This window comes from Culex quinquefasciatus, chromosome 2 (genome assembly GCF_015732765.1).
Source record: "Culex quinquefasciatus strain JHB chromosome 2, VPISU_Cqui_1.0_pri_paternal, whole genome shotgun sequence".
Classification (NCBI taxonomy): Eukaryota; Metazoa; Arthropoda; class Insecta; order Diptera; family Culicidae; genus Culex; species Culex quinquefasciatus.
Window position 1 is genome coordinate 138,020,959 of NC_051862.1, and position 9,644 is coordinate 138,030,602.

The following is a 9,644-nucleotide window of genomic DNA, read 5'->3' on the forward strand; positions in this document are numbered from 1 at the left end:
CACGTTAAAAAAAATTTAATGTTTTTTTATTTAACTTTTTATCACTAAAATTTGATTTGTAAAAAAAACACTATTTTTAATTTTTTTTTTATTTTTGATATGTTTTAGAAGGCATAAAATGCCAACTTTTCAGAAATTTCCAGGTTGTGCAAAAAATCATTGACCAAGTTATGATTTTTTTAATCAATACTGATTTTTTCAAAAAATCGAAATATTGGTCGCAAAATTTTTTCAACTTCATTTTTCGATGTAAAATCAAATTTGCAATCAAAAAGTACTTTAGTAAAATTTTGATAAAGAGCACCGTTTTCAAGTTAAATCCATGTTTAGGTGACTTTTTTGAAAATAGTCGCAGTTTTTCATTTTTTTAAATTAGTGCACATGTTTGCACACTTTTGGAAAAAAATATTTTTGAAAAGCTGAGAAAATTCTCTATATTTTGCTTCTAAGGACTTTGTTGATACGACCTTTAGTTGCTGAGATATTGCAATGCAAAGGTTTAAAAACTACCTTAATCCACCTATGTGGTTGATGCCTTCCTCACTTTTTACCAACAATGGGTAATATGAGTGATTTAGACACATATTTCAGCGATTTTTTTAGATCCAGAAAAATAAGTACACAGATATAACTTAAGTGGTCATAACTCGAGACAGGGTTGCCAGATCTTCTATGTTGTGGTCTTGTTGGAAAGGTCTCTTGATTATCTAACCAACGATGGGTCGGATGATGGATCCGGACATCGTTTACATACATTTAAATGAGATCCGGCTTCAAAAAAGTACATAAATATCACTTAAGTAGTCATAACTCGAGACAGGGTTGCCAGATTTTTAATGTTGTGGACTCGTTGGAAATGTCTCTCGATTACCTATCCAACGATGGGTTGGATGATGGATCCGGACATCGTTTACATACATCTAAATGAGATCCGGCTTCAGAAAAGTACATAAATATCACTTAAGTAGTCATAACTCGAGACAGGGTTGCCAGATCGTCAATGTTGTGGACTCATTGGAAAGGTCTCTCAATTACCTATCCAACGATGGTTTGGATGATGGATCCGGACATCGTTTACATACATTTAAATGAGATCCGGCTTAAAAAAAGTACATAAATATCACTTAAGTAGTCATAACTCGAGACAGGGTTGCCAGATCGTCAATGTTGTGGACTCATTGGAAAGGTCTCTCGATTACCTATCCAACGATGGGTCAGATGATGGATCCGGACATCGTTTACATACATTTAAGTGAGATCCGGCTTCAAAAAAGTACATAAATATCACTTAATTAGTCATAACTCGAGACAGGGTTGCCAGATTTTTAATGTTGTGGACTCGTTGGAAATGTCTCTCGATTACCTATCCAACGATGGATTGGATGATGGATCCGGACATCGTTTACATACATCTAAATGAGATCCGGCTTCAGAAAAGTACATAAATATCACTTAAGTAGTCATAACTCGAGACAGGGTTGCCAGATCGTCAATGTTGTGGACTCATTGGAAAGGTCTCTCAATTACCTATCCAACGATGGTTTGGATGATGGATCCGGACATCGTTTACATACATTTAAATGAGATCCGGCTTAAAAAAAGTACATAAATATCACTTAAGTAGTCATAACTCGAGACAGGGTTGCCAGATCGTCAATGTTGTGGACTCATTGGAAAGTTCTCTCGATTACCTATCCAACGATGGGTCGGATGATGGATCCGGACATCGTTTACATACATTTAAATGAGATCCGGCTTCAAAAAAGTACATAAATATCACTTAAGTAGTCATAACTCGAGACAGGGTTGCCAGATCGTCAATGTTGTGGACTCATTGGAAAGGTCTCTCAATTACCTATCCAACGATGGTTTGGATGATGGATCCGGACATCGTTTACATACATTTAAATGAGATCCGGCTTCAAAAAAGTACATAAATATAACTTTAGTAGTCATAACTCGAGACAGGGTTGCCAGATCGTCAATGTTGTGGACTCATTGAAAAGGTCTCTCGATTACCTATCCAACGATGGGTCGGATGATGGATCCGGACATCGTTTACATACATTTAAGTGAGATCCGGCTTCAAAAAAGTACATAAATATCACTTAATTAGTCATAACTCGAGACAGGGTTGCCAGATTTTTAATGTTGTGGACTCGTTGGAAATGTCTCTCGATTACCTATCCAACGATGGGTTGGATGATGGATCCGGACATCGTTTACATACATTTAAATGAGATCCGGCTTCAGAAAAGTACATAAATATCACTTAAGTAGTCATAACTCGAGACAGGGTTGCCAGATCGTCAATGTTGTGGACTCATTAGAAAGGTCTCTCGATTACCTATCCAACGATGGTTTGGATGATGGATCCGGACATCGTTTACATACATTTAAATGAGATCCGGATATATGTGAAAACACATTTTTATACATAACTTTTGAACTAGTTATCGAAACTTCAAACAATTCAATAGCGATGTATGGGACCCTAAACCAAGTCGAATGCAACTGGTTTGGTCAAAATCGGTTCAGCCAGTGCTGAGAAAAGTGAGAATTTTGGTCACATACATACATACACACACACATACACACACACATACACACACACACATACACACACACAGACATTTGTTCAGTTTTCGATTCTGAGTAGATATGTATACATGAAGGTGGGTCTTCGAGCTTTTAATAAAAAGTTCATTTTTAGAGCAGGATTATAGCCTTACCTCAGTGAGGAAGGCAAAACAGGAAAATTGATGTTTTCTAAGTCTCACCCAAACAGCCCACCATTTTTTAATGTCGATATCTCAGCAACTAATGGTCCAATTTTCAATGTTAATACATGAAACATTTGTGAAATTTTCCGATCTTTTCAAAAACATTATTTTCAAAATTTTCAAATCAAGACTAACATTTTAAAAGGGCGTAATATTGAATGTTTGGCCCCTTCAATGATTTTTTGCACAACCTGAAAATTTCTGAAAAGTTGGCATTTTATGTCCTCTTAAACATATCAAAAAATAAAAAAAAAATAAAAAAAGTGTTCTTTTGCAAATCAAGTTTTAGTGATAAAAAGTTAAATAAAAAAATCACCATTTTTTTTTACCGTGTATCATTTTTTTCCAGTGTAGTCCGTATCCATACCTACAACTTTGCCGAAGACACCAAATCGATCAAAAAATTCCTTCAAAAGATACAGATTTTTGAACTTTCATACATCATTTTTATATGGACAGCTACGAAATTTGTATGGAAAATTATATGGACAAACTAATGATGCAAAATGGCTTCTTTGGGTATACCGAAGGCACCAAAAAAGTTTCAGTCGGATTAAAAAATACAAAAAAAAATCGAATGACCGAAATCCAAGAGAACTGCTCAGTTGTTCTCTAGAATGTATCAAATCGACTTTTCATTGCATAATTTTTCTATTTATATGAAACTTTGTCTATCGATTTCTTATGTCCAAAAAGCCATTTTGCATCATTGGTTTTTTTATACAAGACTCCATACAAATTTGGGGGATGTTCTAGGATAAGTGCCATGAAAACAATAAAAAAATGTATCTTGAGAAGGGGTTTTCTGATCGATTTGGTGTCTTCACCAAAACCGTAGGTTATGTTTAGTCCTATTCATCTCTCAGAATAAAGGTACACTCTAAAGAAATTACTAGTTTGTTTTATAAAGTTTTATCACACAAAGTCGATTGACAAACTTTACCCGCATCGATTTTTTTCATTTTTTTATATGATTTAATTGACAAAAAGTGCCATGATATGCCGTACGTTTTGTTTTTGGCCAAGTTTTTTTTTTCTTTTTTGATAAAATATTGATATGTTGGAAATTATCGAAAACGCACACAAGGAAAATAAAAAAATAAATATTAAATTGAATTCTAAATCGAAAAGAAGTTTTGTAAAATGGTGATAAGGTGCATATTTATTTTCTCAAATTAAAATTTGTAATGTATGTGTAATGTAATGTTGAATCTGTAAATTTTAGCGTTTCACGTTTGTTAAAATTGGGTTGAACTTTAAATAAACTAGTTATGGAGATAAAAATAAATAAATAAAAATAAATCTGTCACTTTTTGCCACAATGTCGTCGAAACCCTTTAAAAATGTGAAATAGTAGTTTATGCAACAAGTTGCAAAAAGAGGATTTTTTCAGCACGAGTCGTACATTTATCCAACGAGGTTCACCGAGTTGGATAAATACGAAGAGAGCTGAAAAAATCAAGTTTTGCAACGAGTTCCATACAACACTTTTTGCAATTCCAAAATACACACACTGAGTGAAATTTTATGTAAACTTTTCATGTATTTTGTCAATAAATCGTTTAAATAAAAAAAATTTGAAAAGTGTTACTTTTCAAAATAAATGCTGAAAAGTTCAACTTTTCAGCACCCAGTTGAGTGCTGAAAAGAAGATCTTTTCAGCATTTATTTTGAAAAGTGTTGCTATTCGATTCTGTTATTTTTGGTACAGAAAAGTAGGCTATTTCGTCGTTCAAGAATGACAGGAAAAGTAAGTAGTTTCACGACGGAATTGCAAAAAGTTAATTTTAGATGCTGATCTTGGTCACGACTAGTTTAAAGTCAATTAAAAAAAAAACTTTTATGGATCTCGCTAATTCACTCTTGAAGTTGTTGAAGGAATTATGCCGAGTCAAAGAAACTGTTTTTGAACATTTCTACACACAAACTGAAATCTCGAAAAAGTCTTAGAAATCTCGTCAGGTTAAAAAATATGCCCTTTTCGTCAAATTGATATTCATCTGGAATAATAATTTCATCTCAGATTCTCAAAACCGATTTGGCAAAATGTTTTTTTTTCGGAATATCGCAAACTGATTTATCTTATACCTGAAAAGATAATCCCAATTCAGTTAATTCAGTAAATTCAATAAATTTGATAAAAAGGTCATTAACTTTAAATATCAAACATGAAAAAGAGCGGATCTTAAGGTTAAAAAAAGATTTCAAACATTTCGTAGCTTTGAAATACATTGAAAAGAAAAATGGTGGCAACACTTTTTCACTAAAGCGCCAAGATGTTTCTTTTGTGTCAATTCATCTTGTGAATTTTCAATCTACACTAGATTACTGTCGCATGGCCTATGGAAGTTGTTTCAATTTGGTACCCTGTGTTTAATGAAATTTTTAACTTACCATTTATCACCATGACTGCATGGAAAACACCTTTCTACTCCGAGCTTTGTTACTCACAAGGCTCGTGTCGTGGCTGCAATCCGGGTTTAATCCACAGAACAATCCAACAGTTTGCAATCTCTCTAAACGGTGCTGGTTCCAGTCGATACTCCTGTTTTTCACACTTTCACTGCACTTTTTATTGATTTAAATTGATACACCTTTAAAACTTTTTCTTCAGGTGCAAACTTTAAGAATCGCTTGAAATTATTTCACTTGATGAAAGAAATTCAACTTTTCTCTTCTTTCCTCTTTTTCCAGTATTGCACACACTTCAACTCTCCTTCACGCACCCACAACTCTTCCTTCACCACCCGCTTCTGTTGCCAATATCTATTAGCCAGAGTGTTACAAACTGCTTCTATTCTATTCCTTGGCACTTTCGTTTGCTTCGCTAGCGATCACCCTTTAGCACCCGCTACTCCAAGCTGGTGTTTTTCACCGCGTTCAGCTCTCTTTTCGCGCGCCCGCAACCAACTCTTCCCGAAAGTTGTTGTTGGCTGCTGCTGCTGCTGCTGCAACTCCTCTACAAACTAGACACAGAAAAACAAAAACAACTCTCTCTCTCTCTCTCTCTGCTGATGCTGCAGCGGAAACTGCGCAAAAAAGCACTTGTGCACGACTCCAAGTCTCGAGAAAGACTAACCGGCACGGTATCTCTCGCGCTCAACGTTATAGTACCCTTGGACCGATATCGGCCAATTTTCAGCGACTTGCGTCGGACTGCATTGGGGTGAGCTGAACGGGTGAGCAACCCACCCTGGCTCACTGCATTTCTTCGCGCGAAAGGTGAGCGTGAGGTTCGTCTTCTTCTGCCCAAGTCACCCAGCGCTGACCCAGGTGGTGAATCTCGTTTCAGATTGTACCTCTCTCACCGCGGTTGCATTTGGAGCCGGGTTGCAAGCCGGCTTTGAGTGAGTCATGTGAACAGTAGAGATGCTGGACGAGGTCTGATCGCAGATTGAGTGAGATTGAGAGAGAGAATTGCATGTACACCGGGTGATGCTATAAAAAATTGATCAAAACATTAGCCGGTTTTATGGCGACCTTGCGCGAGCGGAACGTGCGGCGATTGCATCGCGCATGCAGCGTGTACTGGGTGAGGGAATTGTTGTTGTGAGAGATTAGAAAATATAATGATTGGAAAATTTTCCAATATTGATAAAATAATTCTGTAGTTCAAATTCAAATTCTGAACAAATGTCTGTACGTGTGTATGTCGGTAAGTCCGTGCACCGAACAATATGCACTCGATTATCCCGAATTGGCTGGACCGATTTTAACCGTTTTGGTCCCATTCGATCCGCCTTGGAGTCCCACAAGATCCTAGTTAATATTATGAAGTTTAATAAAGAACTTCATAAGTTATGCTACAAAATGATTTCAAATAAAGTCCGAAAGATTGTAAGAAAGGTGGTTTTTGTAAAAAAAAAAAAAAAAACCGTCATGCTAAGGATTTTTAGAAAGGTATTTAAAAGACCTCTCCAACGAGTCCAACACGTCGAAGATCTGACAACCATACCAAAAATTATAACCACTAATGTGCTATTTATACACTTTTTAGAGGCCAGATCTCACATATTTTGATGAACACATTGTCATTGACAAGAGATCTTCCCAAACAGTCCAAATGATCGAAAATCTGACAACCCGATCAACAGTTATAAGTAGAGCTGGGACTTCGGATATCCGGATAATTTACATTTATTTCTATATTAAATCAAATATCATCTTTTTCATCAAACCAAATCAAAAGAGATATACGAAAATCGTATCAGAACTGAAAATTATTTGAATAAAAAGATTTGATGAACCCAAAAAAGATTTAAAAATAAAAATGTAACGGATCGGATAGTTTTTCGAATAATAGTATTTGGACATGAATCATGTGATACAAAATTTGAGGTCTTTTGAAAACCTGTAAAATTATTTTGTTTCATCTTTATGTCACCCCACAGTCGTGAGACAAGGCTGGCTTGTATAAGTTAGTTCATTTTCTAAAAGAATTATTAATGCTGCAAATTATCCGGATATCCGAAGTCCCAGCTTTAGTTATAAGTACTTTAGTGTTTTTAATACACTTTTTTATGCCGGATCTCAGATATTTTGATAAAACTAAGTCTTATTATACTCTTTTTTTAGGCTCTGTAGTGTATTCACTTTATGAATGTAGGGATGTTTGCACATTTTGATGAATAAGACAAAAAACAACTTTGTAGATGGTTGCAACCGGCTAAACATTTTGAAAATTATGTTTTGTCTAAGTTTTTGAATAAATAGGATTTATTCAGAAATTAAAATTATAAAACAGTGTAAAAATGTATTTTTTACAAGAATTATTTGACAATTACATATTTTTTCTGTACAAATATCACGTGTCTACTTTGATTTAGCTTGTTCAATCGAAACTTTGGCAGGTTTGTGATTGTTAATGGTATTTTATCTTATTATAATGAATAAATTTGATATTTTCTTAAGCAAACATTAACCAGGAACATAAATACAAACATGATTTGAAATCGAAAATGTACTACTTTTGGCAAAAACGAGATATTAGCGCCAGGTGGTAGAGGATGCTCCAACGCATCTTCTGCAACATGAATTTCACTAAAATAGTGTTTAAATTTGGCTGCCGATGCGAAAAACCAAACGGCTAATATACCACTCTTATGGGATATTGCCTTGAAGAAGATTTGGTGACAAACACCAAAACGCGTTTTTCTCGGAATACTTGATTTGGCATAATAGCCGAATTTTCAATTATGGGCAGTGTAGCAAACTTCAAAAGCCATATTTTCATGAGTATAAAATAAAGATAAAATTTTATAAAATGTTTTCTTTAGAAAATGCACTTAAAAGAAGCAATAAAATTCGAGTCTTCCAATTCAGAATCCTGAAAACACCGTCACAAACATTTATTTTTGTTTGAACAAAAATGAAATAGTATTTTAACAAAAAAAATCTAACAGAAACTTTCTTTCCAAACTATTTGAACAAAAATCAAGACATATATATTTTTTTAGGATGAGATTGAAGATGAGAGTCTTATAAACTTCTAAAATATTGCTAATTCCTTGATCATTTAATACAAAAAAACTGAAACAATCATTTCATACTAATGAAAAGTATTTCTCCTAAAGCTAGCAACAGTAATTTGCAGTATAAAGTATAAAACATGTTTTGTATCCATGCAACTAGTAAGTGTTTGATTAAGGAAATATTATATTTATTCATAAAAATCTTGTAATACCCTATCAATCTCAAACCTGTAGAAATTTCGGTTGTATCAGCTAATTCCAAGCTGAATCAGAGCAGACCGGTGTTATTTGTACACAACAATTATGTAATAATCTATTTGTTCTTGTAAAAAAAAATTTCAATACGGTTTTATTATTTTATTATTTGAATAAATCCCATATATTCAAAAATTCGGTTAAAACTTAATTTTCAAAATGTTTTGCGGTTTGCAACCTTGTACAAAGTTGTTTCTTGTCCTATTTTGCACATTTTGGTCAGTATAATACACATGAAACACATCATTTGACAAATTTCCTGGACTGTTATTTAAAAGTTTCCAATAAATGATCAAGGATTTTAAAAGAAAACTAACTAAATCCACCTATGTGGTTGAAGCCTTCCTCACTTTGTACTAACAATGGACACATATTTCAGCTATTTTTTTTTAGATCCAGAAAAATAAGTACACAGATATAACTTAAGTGGTCATAATTCGAGACAGGGTTGCCAGATCTTCAATGTTGTGGACTTGTTGGAAAGGTCTCTTGATTACCTAACCAACGAAGGGTCGGATGATAGATTTGGACATCGTTTACATACATTTATGTGAGATCCGGCTTCAAAAAAGTACATAAATATCACTTAAGTGGTCATAACTCGAGACAGGGTTGCCAGATCTTCAATGTTGTGGACTTTTTGGAAAGGTCTCTTGATTACCTAACCAACGAAGGGTCGGATGATTGACTTGGACATCGTTTACACACATTTGAGTGAGATCCGGCTTCAAAAAAGTACATAAATATCACTTAAGTGGTCATAACTCGAGACAGGGTTGCCAGATCTTCAATGTTGTGGACTTTTTGGAAAGGTCTCTTGATTATCTAACCAACGATGGGTCGGATGATGGATCCGGACATCGTTTACATACATTTAAGTGCGATCCGGCTTCAAAAAAGTACATAAATATCACTTAAGTGCTCATAACTCGAGGCAGGGTTGCCAGATCTTTAATGTTGTGGACTTTTTGGAAAGGTCTCTTGATTACCTAACCAACGAAGGGTCGGATGATTGACTTGGACATCGTTTACACACATTTGAGTGAGATCCGGCTTCAAAAAAGTACATAAATATCACTTAAGTGGTCATAACTCGAGACAGGGTTGCCAGATCTTCAATGTTGTGGACTTTTTG